This window comes from Xyrauchen texanus, chromosome 27, assembly GCF_025860055.1.
Source record: "Xyrauchen texanus isolate HMW12.3.18 chromosome 27, RBS_HiC_50CHRs, whole genome shotgun sequence".
In the NCBI taxonomy this organism is placed as follows: domain Eukaryota; kingdom Metazoa; phylum Chordata; class Actinopteri; order Cypriniformes; family Catostomidae; genus Xyrauchen; species Xyrauchen texanus.
This window is the reverse complement of record NC_068302.1, coordinates 39,431,417-39,452,518: the sequence shown is the minus strand read 5'-3', so window position 1 is coordinate 39,452,518 and position 21,102 is coordinate 39,431,417. Positions and strand designations below refer to the sequence as shown.

The following is a 21,102-nucleotide window of genomic DNA, read 5'->3' as shown; positions in this document are numbered from 1 at the left end:
TTGGATCTCACCAAATTCTTGAAACGATGAGGTGAGGTTTGTTTTGGATAATCCTGCGTTGTCGGCGTCACTCAGTGCTATGACATTGAAACCTGAGGAGAAAGGACAAGAAAATGAAGGAGAATTCTTCAAAACATCACCCTCTACTCCAACTATTACACAAAATCACGGACAATACCGCTTTTCACAGTTTGGTAAATATAGCTGTACTGGTTGTGATGGAACTCTGTGGGCAAAATTGGGTAAGTCCATTCATGCATGCTTGGTGAGCTGAAATCAAGTCAGTGAAGCATGTGGTTGGGCAGAGCTTTCTCAAAACAGGCTGGAATGAACCACAATGTACACAGTCATTCATTTAAAGTGTCATCACACTCTGATTGAAGGTTTATTGGTAAAAATGTAGGACCCTTTGCCAGTCCCTAGTACCTTTAGGACTACTGGGTGAACTATTCCTTTAAATGCTTAATATTGGTTTGCAATATGACAAGATGTAAACAAACCTGTGCTGTAAGTGTCAACGCCCCATAACATACAACCAACAATCACATTACATCATCGAGGTCTCTTCTCGGGAAGTGTATCAACCCTCAACACCAACTGGTTTTTATATCCCTCCAACATGGTTATCAGTGAAGCTCGGCCAATGGCATAAAGAATGACGTGATATAATTCAGCTGGGAATAACACAACCCAAGTTGTAATAGATTATACAGAGCACCAGTTGAGTACCCTATAGGTCTGGTGAAAGTCATATGGGGTGACTTCAGCTCATGGACCGAAGGCAACAGCCTCCCCCAATCAAAAACTGTCAAATAAACATTCAAGCAGGCTGGACATTACAGATAACACATATCTCCAACAGGCAAACTCTCATCTTACTACAGCTAAGACGTGATGCAGATGTCTGGCTCCACTCCGATTGGCCATAGAACCGTCCAACGGTCACATAACCACTATAGGTCAAAACAAATGTCACGGCTTATATTAGTGCACATGTAAATTCTTTAACTTGTAAACATTTAGGAGTATTAAAATCAAACTGGAGTCTGTTAAAGGGGTTTTCAAGTGGAGATTTTACAGTGGCGACCCAACAGAGTACCAATATTGTGTAAATATGTATTTAAAATAAAATTACATTTCATCATCATTAACTTTGGGCACTATATATATATATATATATATATATATATATATATATATATATATATACACACACACACACACACACATTTATTATTTGTCCACTATCAATGTCCAACAGTGTTTGTACATGGATCACAGGATATTTGTCATTTTTCTTTCTGAAAATCTTGAAAATTGAGTGTCATATTAGAAATCTGTGGTGGAAATGTCACTGATATAAATTCGCTAAGGCTAATACCACAGCTAACATTTTACGTTTCCTAAATAGACACAATTAAATAATATTTTCACACTTTTTGAATAGTTTGGCAAAATAACAGCTTGTTTGGAAATGACGGCAAATCAAATTATTCTGCTTACAAGTGATATTTCCCTTGAGTTTTCCTTGTTTTGTCTCATATTTCATCTCAAACATGTGCTTCACTGACAATTTTACAAGTAAACTAAATTTAGAAAACCACTTTATTAGGTGCAAAATAATTTGATGTGATGAAAATTACGGTACAACTGTGGGACAGTCATAATTTTAGAAAAATTGACAAATCAATTTCACACCAAAACAATTATTGAAATGACTGTTTAGATTTTCATGTACGTGTATATATATATTAACATTAAATAATTTGTCTATTTATAACACATTTTACATAGTTTATTATCAAAACTCTAGTCTAAAGTCTAAAAAGGTCAAATCTGTACATAAAAAGGCATTTGAAAAGCACCAAAAGTAAATGATGATGGCCTGGTATAAAGTCTCCAATTTCGTGTTTTATAGACCTTCATAGAGCCAAAAGAAAAAGTTTAAAATCGGTTTGTTTTAATAAAAATCCACCCTTGAAGAAACGCCCAAAACTGTATTAAAATGACCATGAATTGCATAGACTAGGGTTGCACAATTAATCGAAAACGAATCGCGATTACGCTTACAGCGTTAAGTCTGCTCCTGTTGAGTCAATGGTTTCTATTTACAACATGTTTTTGCAGCGGTTGAGTATTCTAATCAATCACTAACATGTCCGTTGAGCAACGAAACGGCAATGGTCAATCAGAGCCGCTTAGATTAGGATCAGTTGTCATTACAGATAGGACGGAGGACTAATGCGCAAATGTTAAAACGTCTGAATGCCCGGATGCTTTATGTTCTAGCTCTGTTCGCACAGCACACTAAAATTAATACTGAAGAAACATCACCTGACACTTGAAAAGAAGCTGTCGAACAAGAGCGAAAAGCACTTTGTAATTATTCTGTATTCATTGCACACGCTTTGAACGTAGATGTTAAATACAATGCAAATGAGCAACACGACAAAACTAAAACACTCCCTTTCTAATCAAGACACAGACGTGGTGTAAATATTTGATTTATTATGCTGATAAGACAGCTTTGTTTTTAACGAGAGCATTCGCAAGAGTGCAGAACATTGTATGGAGAGTCACTGAGCTTGCGTCGAAATGCAGATCTCAAACCGTGTAAACCTACAGTGAGACAGCAGTCATTGTAATGGGAGAGTTTGTCGCATTGCCATGTACAATTTATTAATGTAATAACGGTTTTGTTTTGTCATGTTAATAAGTAGGCCAATGTGAATTTGTTTTGTATAAAATAGCAATAAAATAATTCACCTTAACTATTCCAAGTGTGTTTTGGAGGTGTAGCCAACATAAAGAATATGGCATGAATAGCATATTGCAGGAATCACTGTTCACTGAATCATTGTTATCACGTCTGCTCTATTAAGACTCATTTGCCACGCAGCTGGTATTGGTAGATTTAACATTTTCATGAGTCACACAAATCTCCAAAGTGCAACCGCTGAGGCCAAAAATGATCTAATGATAATCTTACATGAACAATATCACCATTGAAGATCTAATGGGATGAATGGTCCCCTGTCTCTCCATGAAAGGTCTTACTGAACAGAGTAACTTGGGCAATTTAAATCAGCTGTTCATACGTTTGAATATTGAATATGCCATATTATTTACTGTATGTTGACTAATAATTTAAGCAGTAATTTAGCAATAATTCAACTTATTCTATACCACAGATATCAATTTAAATTTGCCGTAACTTAAACATTATTACAATATAAAATACAATACAGTATAATGCTTAAAAGATACTGGTCACGGTATTAAAAGTGATAATCGACATTAATAATCGCGATTACAATATCAAGAGCAATAATCAACAATTATGATTTTTGCTATAATCGTGCAGCCCTAGCATAGACCCAACAATATGTTAAATTATTAACATGGGATAAACTGAAGATGAAAACCGGTAATTTTATAAATGCATAAACAACAACAGAAGTCTGATCTACCAGCTAAACACACAAAACACTGTGCTAACTAATGTAGATGTATATTTCCAAGTGACATGCGAATTTGCACCAAAATACCATTGGGTACGATTGGATGCACAGCCTTTGACTTCCACAACAAAAGATATGGGAAGTGTTTTCTTCCCTGTTGATAAGTTGATAAGCCTATTAACTTCGCCATCCTAATTATGCACAATTAAATGCTAAATATCATGTCCGTGACCTTGTTAGATAAGACCTGTTTTGGGGTCACAACAGACCAATTGAGAACCATTAGTCTTGTACTGAGTCCAAGTAAAACCAATCCCATACTGGCCCATATTCAAAAGCATTGTTCCATGTAGAAGGTTCTCTGTCCTCCACATGTATCCCCATAGCAGTGCTGGGCATTCACTGTGAGAAACTCAGGCTTTTTAGAGATTTCTCCGCTTACAAACAGGTCAACTGACTGCAGGTGGGCGGAAGAATCAGTCAATGTCTTTCTGTCCATCTCAGGTGTCGCTCTAACCGTCCCGCGGGTCAGTATTGTGCATTCACATTCTTGAACCACTTCTGAGACTGATTCAGTTTCATTTCACTAAAAGACCAACTACTTTAAACACTGTTAGTTAGGGCTGGGTAAAAACATAGATTTTTCCAACAATGCGTCACGATAGGGATGCACCGATCTGATATCTGGATTGGTATCGGGTCCAATACTGAAGCTTTTAGACGGATCGGGTATTGGTCCGACGAGCCTGATCCAAATCCGATACTGTGTGTTAGTCATGTTCGTTACTGTCAAGCTCAAAAAATGACATAAAAGAACCATAAAACACAATTAAAGTAGTTCATATGACTCGTGCATTATATTCAAAGACACTTGAAGATGTGCGATGGCTCTGTGAATCACAAAAGGCTGTTTAAGAAGTAAATATATAAAATGCACGCGCAGCTCCAGCATGTTAGTGAATGCTGCTCTGTTTACACTCACATTCGCGGCTATTTTCAGTCTTCACGCGGTGCACGATATTTGAGCACTACTCACGAACATCATCTCAGATGTAGATGCTCAATAGTTCGGTTCACTTATAATATGCATTTAGAACGGCATTGGAGGTGCATTTGACCAGAAGCCAATTAAACTTCTGTGAACTTGACTACAAACAGACACATACAGGACGTCCCGGAGAGTTCAGAATGTCAAAATAAAAGCGCGAGGGTTTAAAAGTTAAAGGTGCACGATTGAGATATATTACTATATATCACTATTAAAATATATTATTATTATTTGTTTACAAATGTTTCTTTTCTAATGATGACATACTAGAATTACTGTTAATTTTGCTGCTACATTATCCAGTATACCAGTTAATAACGTGTCTCTTAATAAGTTATACATTTGTATTGAAATAATGTGTAGTTAGAGGTTTGTGTTTCTTTACATTTTAAAGAGTCCCAATTAGTTCCACACAATAATGTAAAGATATTCTAAACTGATTATGCAAAAAAAACAACAACACTGGTATCGGGATCGGCAGAGAAAAATAGGTATTGGTGCATCCCTACATCGCGATCTTCATTTGAACAATCTTGATATTGATTCTTAAAAGATCCAAAGATTGATTTCAACCCTCAAACAGACACATTGGAGAAAAAATTAACTAAAAAAAACAAAATCTCCTTCATTTCATATTTAGCTTTATCATTTAAATCACATTTTAGCTTTTTACATTTTTTCCTTCTATCGATTTATATGATGTCATGAAATTGAATTTAGAATATGATACAAGCTGTTTTCACTGTTTAACATTTCATACACATTTTTAACCCCCCTATAGCGTTCGGGTCATTTTTGAGCCAAGAGAAGTACATAATAATTTTTAAATACCAATTTTTAGTAAGGGAACCAAACTTTGTCAATACTATCAAAATATATATATATTTCAGATTTTTTAATAACATCGTTTAAGAGATATATAACCATAACTTTTGCATTTCTTATAAACACTTCACTTACATTAAGCCTCTTACCCATACTCTCTGGGACTGCATCTTGTTTACAATCATGAACACACACACACAATCTCACAAACAGTCACTCTCACTCTCTCACTCTCTCTCTCTCTCTCTCACACAGTCACTCACTCTCACTCACTCGCGCCCACTCTCTCTCTCACACACAATCTCACGGTCACTCTCTCTCTCACACACACACAAACTCACAAACATTCACTCTCTCTCTCACACACACAATCTCACAAACAGTCACTCACTCTCACTCTCTCTCTCTCTCTCTCTCTCTCTCTCTCTCTCTCTCACACACACACACACACACATACACATACACACACACAGTCAATCTCTCTCTCTCTCTCTCTCTCTCTCTCTCACACACACACAATCTCACAAACAGTCACTTTCTCTCACACACACACACACACACAGTCAATCTCAAAAAGAGTCACTCTCTCTCTCTCTCTCTCTCTCTCTCACACACACACACAGTCAATCTCACAAACAGTCACTCTATCTCTCTCACACACACACAGTCAATCTCACAGTCACTCTCTCACACACACACAGTCAATCTCAAAAAGAGTCACTCTCTCTCTCTCTCTCTCTCTCTCTCTCTCTCTCTCTCTCTCTCACACACACACACACACACACACACACACACACAGTCACTCTCTCACACAGTCTCTCACTCTCACTCACTCGCGCCCACTCTCTCTCTCACACACAATCTCACGGTCACTCTCTCTCTCACACACAAACATTCACTCTCTCTCTCACACACACAATCTCACAAACAGTCACTCACTCTCACTCTCTCTCTCTCTCTCTCTCACACACACACATACACATACACACACATACACACACACAGTCAATCTCTCTCTCTCTCTCTCACACACACAATCTCACAAACAGTCACTTTCTCTCTCACACACACACAGTCAATCTCAAAAAGAGTCACTCTCTCTCTCTCTCTCTCACACACACACACACACAGTCAATCTCTCACACACACACAGTCAATCTCAAAAAGAGTCACTCTCTCTCTCTCTCTCTCTCTCTCTCTCACACACACACACACAGTCACTCTCTCTCACACACACACAGTCAATCTCACAAACAGTCACTCTCTCTCTCACACACACACACAGTCAATCTCACAAACAGTCACTCTCTCTCTCACACACAATCTCACAGTCACTCTCTCTCACACACACACACACACACACAATCTCGCAGTCACTCTCTCTCTCGCTCTCTCTCTCTCACACACACACACACACGTACAAAACAGACATGACAGATGTAACAAACACAACAAATTAACTAAATCAAAGGAGCTACTGTCTAAATGGGGTGTGGTGAGAGATAAAGTTCATGTATACATTAGTCTCAATAGGGCTTAAGAGGAAATTGTCCACATTTTTACTCTGCAGCCATCTGATGCCGAACCAGCTTACTGTACACTCACACATCAACAATTCATGTAAATAAATAGAATATATTTAGCTTAAAAACATAGTAAAGTATTAATGTTGTTTACTTGAGTTGTACAGTTGTTTTGATGATGTTTATTTGAAAAAGAATACGTTGGTTTCATAACGTTTGACCACCAAGTTGTATTGAGCAGTTATGAGTAATATAAAATGAATTCAAATTACTAGTAATTCTTATATTAGATGTTAATATAAAGTATATTACATTTCACAAAAATGTTGATTAAATAAAGATGTATTCACATTTATCACACAGTTTTTTCTGTAGTTAATGTATATTTTAAAATGTCAAAGAATTTCTACATTTATTATTTCTAAACAAATGGCTTAATAATAAATGTTATATTTTTCAGTTAGCATGCCAAAAATATTAATCTTTTTACATGTATGAACAGTTAAGAACTTATTAACGACTTACAATATAGATTTAGATGAAAAACATTGGAGTATGAAAGATTTATAAGCTTGATTTCCAACAGGTCAAAATTGATTTTCAACACAATAGGAGGCTTAATAAAACATTCACAAGGTTGAAAGTTAATAATGATACTATAAGTGCTACTATATACCCCCCTTTAGAGCTACTATATACCCCCCCCCCCTTAAAATTCTTCAACATTTATAGTGTTTGTTGAACTTAAAATATTTAATAGTGTAGGATTGCCCCTTTAAATATTTATCTCTTTACACATGTATAACACTTACTACATTACTACATGTTGTTACATCTTGTTTACTTGATGTACATATAAATGTAAATACTTTAGCATGCACTAAAATGGTACTGTCTCTTTAAGAGTACTGGCGGCAGGGGCCTGGATAGCTCAGCGAGTTAAGACGCTGACAACCACATCTGGAGTTGAGAATTCAGGGCGTGCTGAGTGACTCCAGCCAGGTTTCCTAAGCAACCAAATTGGCCTGGTTGCTAGAGAGGATAGAGTCACATGGGGTAATCTCCTCGTGGTCGCTAAAATGTGGGGCTCTCGGTGGGGTGTGTGGTGAGTTGTGCATGGATGCCGCGGAGAACAGCGTGAAGCCTCCACACATGCTACGTCTCCACGGTAACGCGCTCAACAAACCATGTGATAAGATGCGCGGATTGACGGGATCGGCAGCAGTTCTGTAAGTGTTTGCGGTTAAATGAGCACATTGTACATTAATGAGAGAGAAGCCGCTCAGTTATTTCTACCTCATCTGTGCATGTGCTCATCTAAAGCGATGGTGACAACGCGATCACTACACCTCAGGACCCACTGCAGCCTAATAGGGACCATTTTGTTCAGAGTGTGCGCTCACGAGACTCAACATGCAGTGAAAGGATTTTGGTGATTGCCACTACACAACTCAATCACTGACGAGTGAAATCTGAATGTTTACTAGCCAGTGGCTAATAACAGACATTCTTTATTAATGTTTGTTATTAGCCACTAGATGGAACATTTTTAGGTTTCACTCACCAGTAAATTGAGTAGTATAGTGGTGAAGTTCAACAAAGTGTTGAGAATGAAAGTTTGGTTTGACTCGTTCTTCATAATGGGTGTCCAAAAACGAGATCCAAACAATCCATCTGTCATTAAATAATGTCTCTTTTAATACCTTATCAGTTCACAGGCAGTTGTTCATCAAAAACAACAAAAAATAAACATTTAATTCCAATCATAAATAGCACAGATGTGCAAAGAAGCCATTCGACTCCACTCGTTTATATGGGCTCAACCAAAACACTTTTGTGAGACTCGCTGATGTATTGAAATGGCATATATTATATTGCATATGTTGTTTTCTTAACATCTTAACTGGCAGACACACCTGAGGGATGGAGTGGAAACAGCTGTTATAGTGTTAACACTGAACTATATAAAGGGTTATCCCATTCTGAGATGCTATTCTTCTCACCACAATTGTACAGAGCAGTTATCTGAGTTACCATAGACTTTGTCAGTTCAAACCAGTCTGACCATTCTCTGTTGACCTCTCCGTCAACAAGAACTGCCGCTCACTGGATGTTTTTCTGTTTTTGGCACCATTCGGAGTAAATTCTAGAGACTGTTGTGTGTGAAAATCCCAGGAAAATCAAATTGATCTTGGAATCGCACAGATTGCTTGTAGGAATCGAATCAGGAAATCTGTATCAACTTGGACAGAGCAATATCATATTTTGCCACAAATGTGATGTCATTACATTTTACTTACAGCAATTCACCTGACACCACTCCAAGAATTCATTCAAATGAAAGTAAAAGCTTTTATCATAAGATTGACATGTGACAATTCAAAAACAAAAGCTTGGAGTAAAGATCATTTTTAGGACAAGTATTGCACAATGCTTTTACAATGGAGCCTCTACGGTACTTGCAACACTGACAATTATACAGTGGACTCTAAATGTATTTGCTTCATTTCAAGCTGCTTCATTCATAAACTCAACTACCCGCCCTTTGGTCACCCTGGTTTACTAGTGATCACTCAGCCGGCTGACACGGTCACAGAAGTTCAAACACACAATCAATGAGTTTTTATCTTCTGGTCTGTGTTGTTATCCATGTGGGCTCATTCAGTGAGCTGGCTGACTATTAACCGGATTCATTTCATCCCAACTCTCACGGTGACTCAGGTTCACCACACAGAAATTTGACACCAAAACAAGAGCAGAAGAGTACTGAAAAAAAAAATCCCCCACCAGCACACTGATCTCACATGACACACAAACAAACCAAACACGTGTATCTCTTCTCCTTACAAAGAATCCCCATGGCAACCACAGTTTCTGACAAAATACCATAAATAAAACAGCATAACTTAGTATTTGCCACCACTAAAATCTATAATTTCTTTTAATCTATAAAAGACACAATGGTAACTAGTTGTGACAGAAACTATATTAACGATGGTACCAATGGTAGTGATTGTTACTACAATAAAACTTAAAAAGCAAAAATGTGACCATTCGAAGTAGAAATTAAGTGGAAAATGTTATTGTTATTAAACCCTTTAAGCTCTGAAGGTGTTTTTAAAGATTTCCTGTATCAATTGCATACCCAAAAGGCTTATAACTAAAATAAATAAATAAACAAACAACAAGGAGGGTCAACAGTTTGGTATCATTTTAAAGAAAACATATGAATCTTTTAAATGATATACAGTACTGTGCAAAAGTCTTACACGTTTAAGATGTTTCACAAAAGCATTTGTCTTAAGATGGTTATTTATATCATCAGCTTTAGTGTATCAATAGGAAATATAAATGTTAGACTCACAAACATTCCTTTTGCAAATAGAAAAGATTAGAACAGAAGAACAGGGAGATTACAGTGAACGATCCTCTCTGCCCATATTTGGATGACTTCCACCTCTGAATTGCAGCGATCAGAACCCTAATACGATTTGTTTAGCATTCCATGATGTTGCACAATGTTCTACGTTATTTCCGATAAAGTCATCTGATCTAGGAAAGCTAACGTGTTTTTAGCCAGATAGTACATTACGTGCTGTGTGCATAATACACACGAAGCACAATATCTAATGATCCATGCATCTGATTATGTTGTGTGTGTCAAGATATATGTGAAAACACCTGTTTACATGTAAAATGTATGACCAAAGGTTTAGAATAATGTACAGATTTTGCTATTTCGGAAGGAAATTGGTACTTTAATTCATTCAAGTGGCATTCAGCTGATCACAATGTATAGTCAGGACATTACTGATGTAAAAACAACAGCACAATCACTATTTGAAAAAAGCAGTTTTTTTTATCAAATCTAGACAGCAGCATCACTCCAACACCTTATCCTTGAGTAATCGTGCTAAATTGCTAATTTGACACTAGAAAATCACTTGCCGTTATATCAGTTGAAAGCTATTTGTTTAATTAAATGAAGCTTAACATTGTCTTTGTGTTTGTTTTTGAGTTGTCACTAGGTTTGCAGCGGTATACCGGTTTCACGTTATACCACGGTTTGAAAATTCACGGTTATCATACCATGTACCGTTGCTTATCTACTACGGTATTGAGAAAAAAATGCAACCGGACGGAGAATCTCATGTGCGCTTGCACATCTCCTTTATTACTTGTCTGCCTGTCAGACTTCTCAACTTGCGATACACGCAGCGGAGAAAATGTCTGAGAGAAGCGAGGCGAGGTGGTCTGACATGAGTTTGTGTGTGAGTTAAAGCAGTGTTTCTCGACTGGTCTAGTTGGACTGGGTCATGGACAGCAGGGAAATAACAATGCCATAAATACAGGTTATGTTTGATTTATGGCAGGTCGACACTTCATTTCCAATGTAAAATCTGTCCTGAAGCAAATCCAGTTGATAAGCACTGAGTTAAAGGTACATTTACATTTATGCATTTGGCAGACGCTTTTATCCAAAGCGGCTTACAGTGCACTTATTACAGGGACAATCCCCCCGGAGCAACCTGGAGTTAAGTGCCTTGCTCAAGGACACAATGGTGGTGGCTGTGGGGCTCGAACCAACAACCTTCTGCTTAACGGTTTAGTGCTTTACCCAACTACGCCACCACCACTCCAGGTACAGACAAGAGCAGTCTGGCCTCATTGTCGCGCACCTACAGTATGTTAACTGTTAACAATCATAGGACATTACTTCAAAAGCTCACACAGCTGATGTTATTTTTCATTTAGTAGTTAATTTAACATGTAAACTAACATGCTTTAGTTATATAACATGTTATAGTTACATTATATTTTTTATCATGTTTATAATAATTCTGTTAGCTTTCTTATTTTTTCTATCTATTTTATTTTCAAAAGGGAGACTATTTTTTTTACACATACTTCAATAAAATAAATGGTTTCAAGTTTCAATTATGATAAAGTGTTCACTCAAAAATAAATAAATAAAATAACCCTTCTGTTTTCACTAATAATAGTAATTGTGTAATACCGTATACCGTGATATTTTCTGAGACGGTTATCATACCGTGAAAATCTCATACCGTTGCAACCCTAGTTGCCACAGTATGCAATAGACCGGCATGTTTTAAGACATCATAACATCATATTAGGTTAAAAATGGCAAAAAAGAAACAGCTTTCTCTAGAAACTTGTCAGTCAATCATTGTTTTGAGGAATGAAGGCGATACAGTGCTTGAAATTGCCAAAAAACTGCAGATTTCATCCAAAGGTGTAACTACAGTCTTCAAACACAAAGCACAACTGTGTACAAGACCAGATGTACAACTAAACAAGAGGAGAAGTACATCAGAGTCTCTAGTTTGAGAAATAGACGCCTCACATGTCCTCCGCTGACAGCTTCATTGAATTCTACCCGCTCAACACCAGTTTCATGTACAACAGTAAAGAGAAGACTCAGGGGTGCATTATGGGAAGAATTGCAAAGAAAAAAACACTTTTGAAACAGAAAAACAAAAAGAAAATGTTAGAGTGGGGAAAGAAACACAGACATTGGACAACCGATAATTTAAAAAGAGTGTTACAGATCTTAACCCTATTGAGCATTTGTGGGATCAGCTAGACTGTAAAGTGCGTGAGAAGTGCCCGACAAGACAGCCACATCTATAGCAAGTGCTACAGGAAGTGTGGCACTTGAATGCCAAAGATCTGCAAAGCTGTCATTGCTGCACCTGGAGTATTTTTTGATGAGAACTCTTTAAAGTAGTTTAAGAAGTTATGATGTTTTCTTCAAATTGTAAGTCATTTTTCACGTTATTAATGTCCTGACTATACTTTGTGATCAGTTGAATGCCACTTTGGAGAATAAAAGTACCAATTTCCTTCCGAAACAGCAAAATCTGCACATTATTCCAAATGTTTGGATAAATGAATAAATGATGCAGCTACAATTGTGTGGGTGTGCTGGTATGGATGTCAGAGTGTGTATGACACAACAGTCGCATTATGTAAACAAACTGGCATTTAAAGGGTTAAAATCTTGAAAATGAATGAATATTTGGTAGTTATGATCAGGACTGATGTTGGTTAAAAAAAAGTCAGTGAAAGTGGAAAATAATATGAATATATTATTTTTTATGGCAGTGTTTTGATGCGGACATTTTTGTCCTCTAAGGACCTCTGAGCAACATTTTTTTAATTGACGCACAAGGGTTAATCTAAGGTTACCGCAGTAAAACCATGGTTAATTTTTAAGTTTTTTTAGTGGTTGGTTCTACATTTTTTACATGTATGGTGGTAGTACAATAGTACTTTTAGATGTACCTGTCCTTAGAGCACTTGTTTGAACAAGTACCATGTAAATATTATAGTATAGTATAGTATAGTATAGTATAGTATACAGGGTATCACCGGGCTATTTGTTTGTTATATTGGTACAATGGTTACCCCAGATCTCGTCAAAATAGCATGATTAGCAGAGTGATTTTTTTTGTTAGACATTTTATTTTTTGATGACAATGGTCGCTAAAACCGTTTTATTGTTGTGACAATAGCATAAAGCTAATTAAGTGCTATTTCACCACTCAATTGAGACTATTTTGACGTTTCTCCTTAACCGAGGCCTGTTTCGGTCTGTTGTTGTTGTTGTCTCGAGGCGGAGGGCGGACCCCTCAGAAAACGCCTCAAAACACCCTGAAAAACACCCACAAACCGGGTCAAAAACAGCCGCTTCACTCACCTTTGAGCAGCCTCCTATACAGAGCGGGCGTACGCTTTCTTCCGAGCCGCACGAAAGGAGATTAACGAAGAACAAATCGACAAATTGCTCCTCGTAGCCATTTGCAGAGTCGGCCCGTCCCACCGAGCAGTCCGGTGTTCTGAAATATTCGGTTTCTGAGATTTTCGGTTGCACTGGGCGGAGCATATATTAATATTCATGAGTTTCCTGTTTCTCGTTAAAGCGACACTGCAGTGACAGTGCCTGCTTGGATGACAATTCATCTAAATTATGTTTTCGGAAAGATAATTGAGTTTTAGTGTCAAGCGAAGTTAAGCTTAACTGTTCACTTTTCACAACAATTTATAGATTGTGCATGCACTAACATTATCAGTGTCGCTTTATTACGAAACAGGAAACTGAATATTCATGTATGCTCCGCCCAGTGTACGTCTAAATATTTCAGAACACCATTTGTCATCGCAGCCTCTCCGGCGTCATGGCGTCACGGCGGAGGCTGCGTCAGCACGTTCGACGAAGAGGCCGATTGTAGTGGGGAGTGGGGGAGGGGTTGGGCGTGACAGGGGTGACGTAAACGGTTGTTTGAATAATTTATAAATATTATATATATATATATATATATATATATATATATATATATATATATATATATATATATATATATATATATAAAATGTTTACATAAATAAATTATTGACAGACTTAAAATGTGGAATTTTACAAAAGGAAATTTTTATATATGTAAAATATTTTTAAACCATTTAAAAAGGCTGCTCACGAGATGGACTTGAAAGTGAAAGTGAAAGTGAAATAAAACAATAGGGAGACGTTTTACTCCAGTTAATATTTCTCAAGGTTGGTTTATTTCTCGCATTCAATGTATGTGTTGACACGTATAGCCTAAAAAACAAAACAAAAATTGGACATTTTCGTTATTATTGCCCACAACACGCACATTGACCCCTATAGCGGGGCATTTGTCACACCACATGGGGTAAGATGTCACAAAGGGAACCTGCTCTTTAATTAATGGCACTGAATACCTATAGAAATATGAAGTATTAAAAAAAGCTATCTTTACAACATATTTGTATTTAATTATATTATATAAGCTATTTAGGGGGTCTAAAACAAAATATAATTAAATAATTATATATTATTAAAACATACACAATGCATGTTACGTTTTCCCCTAATGTCAATGTGACAACTTGCCCCAAACTTATCCTGACAACACATTTTTACTTTATCTTCTTTATATAGAATAATTACCAGCGTGGTTTATAGTGTTCATTTGTTTACCTACGAGCTATTACACAAATATGCTAATATTGCCATTTTAGTTTACAGGATAGAATTAATTAAAATATTCCAATTTAAGACAAAGTTTAAGAAGAAGTGTAAAAAAAAAAAAAAAACACAAAAGTCGATAAAGTTTATACAATGTTTACTGTATTCAATAATGACTTGGTACATATGTGATTAAAAGACCTTTGACATTTATTGTCCTCTCTTTAACAGCCAAAGCTTTAAGTGTTCTGCCACATTAAGGTCACGGGAAATGTGTGCAAACATACCAGAATATTTTAGGAAATTAAAAGGAACAGCTGCGCCAGTATTCAATCACACACTCACCAAAGAGTCTCATTCGCATACAAACTCCAAACACACACACTTACACTAAAATTATAATAAGCAGATATTAGTCAAGTTATCACATTTCCAGTTTTTAATTCTTAACATTTAAATCAACTAAAATCCAGTGTTTTCAAGGGCTCCATGATAGTTCATATTTAAACACACTACAGCAGCAGAAATGTTCAAGTCATTTTGTGTTGACTAAGTTACTAGTGACCTTTCATTTTATTAAATGGGAGGCGTTTTAGGCATGTCCAGCTGGGAGGAGGCCTCGGGAAGACCCAGGATTAGGTGGAGAGATTACATCTCCACACTGGCCTGGGAACACCTCGGGGTCCCCCAGTCAGAGCTGGTTAATCTGGCTCGGGATAGGGAAGTTTGGGGCCCCCTGCTGGAGCAGCTGCCCCCGCAACCCGACTTCGGATAAGCGGTTGAAGATGGATGGATGGTAAAACATTTTGTATGACCTCTTTTTGCTTTAAACAATCAACGGTATTTGCAGCATAATGTTGATTAGTGCAGAAAATAATGAACCCCTCCTTTTGTTTATTAAGAAAAAGAGAGCAAAAATTGTGGTTACAGTTTGACACTTACAGTGCAAGAGAACGGAGGCAGTCAATAACCATTAAAACTTCAGTATTTTTCATTCACTATAAAGAAGCGGCTCATAAGAGTCATTTGTTTGGGAATCAGACTACACTGGTCGTGCAGTAGATTCAAAAGAACTGGCTTATAAGAGTAATTTGTTTGGGAATCAGACTACACTGGTCGCACTATAGATTCAAAAGAACTGGCTTATAAGAGTCATTTGTTTGGGAATCAGACTACACTGGTCGCACTATAGATTCAAAAGAACTGGCTTATAAGAGTCATTTGTTTGGGAATCAGACTACACTGGTCACACAGTAGATTCAAAAGAACTGGCTTATAAGAGTCATTTGTTTGGGAATCAGACTACACTGGTCACACTATAGATTCAAAAGAACCAGCTCATAAGATTCATTTGTTTGGGAATCAGACTACACTGGTCACACAGTAGATTCAAAAGAACCGGCTCATAAGAGTCATTTGTTTGGGAATCAGACTACACTGGTCATACAGTAGATTCAAAAGAACTGGCTCATAAGATTCATTTGTTTGGGAATCAGACTACACTGGTCACGCAGTAGATTAAAAAAAACTGGCTTATAAGAGTCATTTGTTTGGGAATCAGACTACACTGGTCACACAGTAGATTCAAAAGAACCGGCTCATAAGAGTCATTTGTTTGGGAATCAGACTACACTGGTCATACAGTAGATTCAAAAGAACTGGCTCATAAGATTCATTTGTTTGGGAATCAGACTACACTGGTCACGCAGTAGATTAAAAAAAACTGGCTTATAAGAGTCATTTGTTTGGGAATCAGACTACACTGGTCACGCAGTAGATTAAAAAATCTGGCTTATAAGAGTCATTTGATTGGGAATAGCACTACACAGGTCACACTCTTACTGTAGATTCAAAAGAACTGGCTCATAAGTCATTCGTTTGGGAATTGATACAAGTGATCAATGTCACATATTTGCTTACATTGAATTAGTACAATCTTAAATTAAAAATAAAAAATAAAAACAAAAATAATAACAATAATAAAAACAATTATGTCAACTTTTCTTTGTTTAAAATGTTTCACAGCCCTAAAAATTGTTTATCTCCAGGTAAAAAAAAATAATTATTTTCAAAGTGAACTCTTTTGGGCTGAAGTTAAGTTGCGTCACACACCATAATAAAAGTATGCACAATAGTACATAGTGCTTTTGTTTCTGATTTATTAGATATACAAAACACAATATCAGCCAACTGAAATGATCCAATACATTTGCACTTGAACATTGTTGGAAAGCAAAGCAAATTACGGTTTTGAACAGTAAACGTTGACCAGTGGTGCGACCTGACAGGTTTTGTAAAGCTTAGAGAAGCAAGTCTACCCTGAGAGAAGTTTCTAGAACATGGGCAAGCTTGCCAGACCACCCCTGGCTTAATGTGTTTGGTTAATATAACTGTACACTCTTATTTAAATACCAGCACGCTAGGTTCCAGGACATAAGATATAACCTTTTCTGTAAATGTGTAATATTTATATATCTATACATATGTTTTCAAATCCAGTCCTCAGTACTATTAAGACATGTGCAAGTGTTTTAAATAGACCTCAACAAGACAAAAAGGCAAAGACTCATAGAAAACAAATTCAGAATAATATCCGTACCTTCATCAATTCTTCACAATTTTGAAATTCTAAGTGCTGCACGCATTTTTCTCAAGTGGTACTGAGGAGCTGTAAATAGTGAGTATAAAACATGATACAGTAGGAAAAAATGCCAGTGTTTTAAAATATAAATAAAAAACATTAATCAACAGCAGCAAAACACACCAATGTGGAGCTAGACTGATTGAATATAATGTCATTTTAGATGCCAAATAAACACCGCGTGGTTCAATGTTTACAAACAAATACAACTACAAAACAAACCCCCCCCCCCCTCTTGTTTAGGAAAGAGTATTTGCTTTGCTTTGGTCACTGTGTTGCTTTTATCCTCCAATGTGTTCAGTGTTTAGTCTACAAACATTTTATTACATCTCTACTTTTTATTTTATTATTATTATTATTATTATTATTATTATTATTGGTAACATTTAAAATAAGGGACCGTTCGTTAACATTAGTAAATGCATTCGGTATCATGAACTAACAATTGTATATACAGTCAGGTCCATAAATATTGGGACATCGACACAATTCTAATCTTACTGGCTCTATTCACATCTTGTGGTGAACCCTCTGTATTCACTCTGGTGAAGTCTTCTCTTGATTGTTGACTTTGACACACATACACCTCCTGGAGAGTGTTCTTGATCTGGCCAACTGTTGTGAAGGGTGTTTTCTTCACCAGGGAAAGAATTCTCCGGTCATCCACCACAGTTGTTTTCCGTGGTCTTCCGGGTCTTTTGGTGATGCTGAGCTCACCGGTGCGTTCTTTCTTTTTAAGAATGTTCCAAACAGTTGATTTGGCCACACCTAATGTTTTTGCTATCTCTCTGATGGGTTTGTTTTGATTTTTCAGCCTAATGATGGCTTGCTTCACTGATCATATTGAGAGTTGACAGCAACAGATTCCAAATGCAAATAGCACACTTGAAATGAACTCTGGGCCTTTTATCTGCTCCTTGTAAATGGGATAATGAGGGAATAAAACACACCTGGCCATGGAACAGCTGAGCAGCCAATTGTCCCATTACTTTTGGTCCCTTAAAAAGTGGGAGGCACATATACAAACTGTTGTAATTCCTACACCGTTCACCTGATTTGAATGTAAATACCCTCATATTAAAGCTGAAAGTCTGCAGTTAAAGCACATCTTGTTCGTTTCATTTCAGATCCATTGTGGTGGTGTATAGAGCCAAAAAGATTAGAACTGTGTCGATGTCCCAATATTTATGGACCTGACTGTATATATATTAATAATGGTAATTTATAAATATACTATGCTTCATTTTTAGTTCATGTTAGTTCTTAGTGCATTAACTGATACTGACAAATACACGTTCTTATTTAAATAACGTATTACTATATGTTAAAAATGAACTTAAACCAACTGTTTGTTCATGATGACTAATGAAGTTAACTAATGTTAACAAATGCAACCTCATGTAAAGTGTTACCTTATTATTATTATTATCATCAGTCAGTATTAGCGCTATTATTGTTTTGAAGAAAAGATTCAGTGAAGCTCCTACAGTAGAAAGAGCCTCTCAAAAAAAAAGTATCAAAATCACAAGAATATAGCAAATGAGAACAAGTGCTCATGGGATAATAAAAATGAACAAACTGCATCTGAATGAACATCCTTATCTGATGTCTTGTATGTCATACGTTGATTTTAAGTGCATTTATTTTGAACTCCCTGCTAAAATGCGTCTGACCCCAACATAAAGGCTATGTTCAGAATATCATAGTGACATGTGATTTTTTTGTGTATGCACGGAATACCTGGATGACCTAAACTTGCCAAAATGTGCGTTATACAACCGGAGCACTCTGCGAAGAACACCATGTACGCAGCACGCTATGCTAGTATGCCATTCCGAGCAGTGCCAAAATCTTAAGGCCAAAATACAATTGTTTTCCGTGTGCCGGTACGTCTCGCGCACAGTGTGTGTGATGCAAATTTCGATGTGCAAAGACGGCAACAGTCTACGTGTCTAGAACATAGACTGTAAAAAAAGATGGACGACGCCCCTTCGCTCTTTTCCATTGGTGAGAACTGAAGCCGCCAGTGTCCCGATATGGCGCTGACATCTTGGGACTTGAGTCTGCACAGTTGCGATTTCGGGACCAGACCTGCGCAGTAGTGAGCAGGAAGTAAAGCCGCAAATTCAAGGCCCCGCCCTCACTCTCGCTGAAACAATCGCAAGCACACGCCCCTGCACTTTTGAATTATGACGGAGTGAAATAATTAATTATAGAAATGTAGATATTAAATTTAAAGCTCCAATCTCCTCAGTCCTCCGAAGAGCCCGAAACAAAGTCAGTTGGTGCTTCAGTGACTACTTCGCTCAGAGAACCTGTCAATCACAGCTGTCAATCATGATGTCACAGCACCGTTTTTATAGCCTCAAATAACTAAAAACAAACTTATTTTGAAAACAAACACTTGAAATGACATCAACGTGATAGAAACGACAGTAAATGACAGAAACTATCTTTGGGAAAAAGATATGTGAAGTGTAATTTAATTGTTGAGTTGGTCTCACGTCCCGTTGAATAACATGGGTAGGCGGGGCTTATGACCTATACTAGGACCAGTCACCGGGGGGCGATTGAGACGTTTTGGCTTCACTTTTGAGGGCTCGTGCGGCACACTTGGTCTAGAACAACTGCATCTTTGCGCGTGGTTTGCACATGCGTGTGTCGTTGCCTGTGCTTAAACAGTACCACAAAGCAGTCGTAGTGTGCAGTCAAAAGAATACACTTGAAGACGGCAAGACGGAATGGCACACATAACCTTAGCACGTGACTCTCTTCAAACAAACCGCTTGCAAACTAGTCATCACCTCGAACTGACTTTGTCATTCCATCAGATGTTATATAGATGGTTATATGTCAAAGGTCCATCAACAGTCGACTGAACGTTTGTTGAGACACACTGTCATGCAGGAGGAAACGGACTGGATGAACACGCGTATGATAAAACATGTACGGCATACTGCAAGTTTCCCAACTATTCTCACCACCCGTGACCAAAAATTGCATCGCTGTTTAATTTAAAACATATGCATGCTAACAATGCCCTGTAAAACCCGACCCACCCCACCAGTCTCTCCATCGATGGTCTTTGAGGCTTGTTCCCAGGGGCGTAGATTCCTGGGGGGATGGGGGGGGGAGCTAACCCCCCAATAATCAAAACAAACACGTACACCCCCCCCCCCACCACACACACACAATATTTATACCATGCTCAATGGAAACATGTCAATTCTTCACACTGTAACCACCCCAATGTGTAAGCCAAATCTACGCCCCTGCTTGTCCCACATGTATTTTACATCGAAACCTTTTGGCAGGAACTTAAGAACGGCAGTGGAAGTACACTGACCCGTGCGTATGAGTGAGAGACCAGCACGTAGAGACAGTAAGGTACATGTATGATGAATAATTGACAACGTGTAAACTGTTCTCACTCCCTTCCAAGTGCACTCGAGTGTAAACCTCAAAGTATCCCCCGAAAGAAAATGACACGTTTACTAAATGAATGAAAAATAATCTACCGCTGGACTTTTTTTTTTTTACATTTCTTTTTCATGTTTTTTGCAGTTTTTCTCTTTTTATAGTATCGCTCA

The 21,102-nt window shown here is 37.4% G+C and overlaps 1 protein-coding gene across 1 annotated transcript in view; it reads right to left on the bottom strand.

Annotated features, from left to right (window-relative positions):
* The window catches only part of LOC127621321 (myotubularin-related protein 3-like), a 50,697-nt gene extending 36,973 nt beyond the window's left edge, over positions 1 to 13,724 (bottom strand). The window contains 2 exon segments of the mRNA XM_052094876.1: positions 12 to 92; positions 13,582 to 13,724. The gene's annotated coding sequence lies outside the window, so the exon portion shown is untranslated.
* Between the last annotated feature and the right edge of the window lie 7,378 nt (positions 13,725 to 21,102).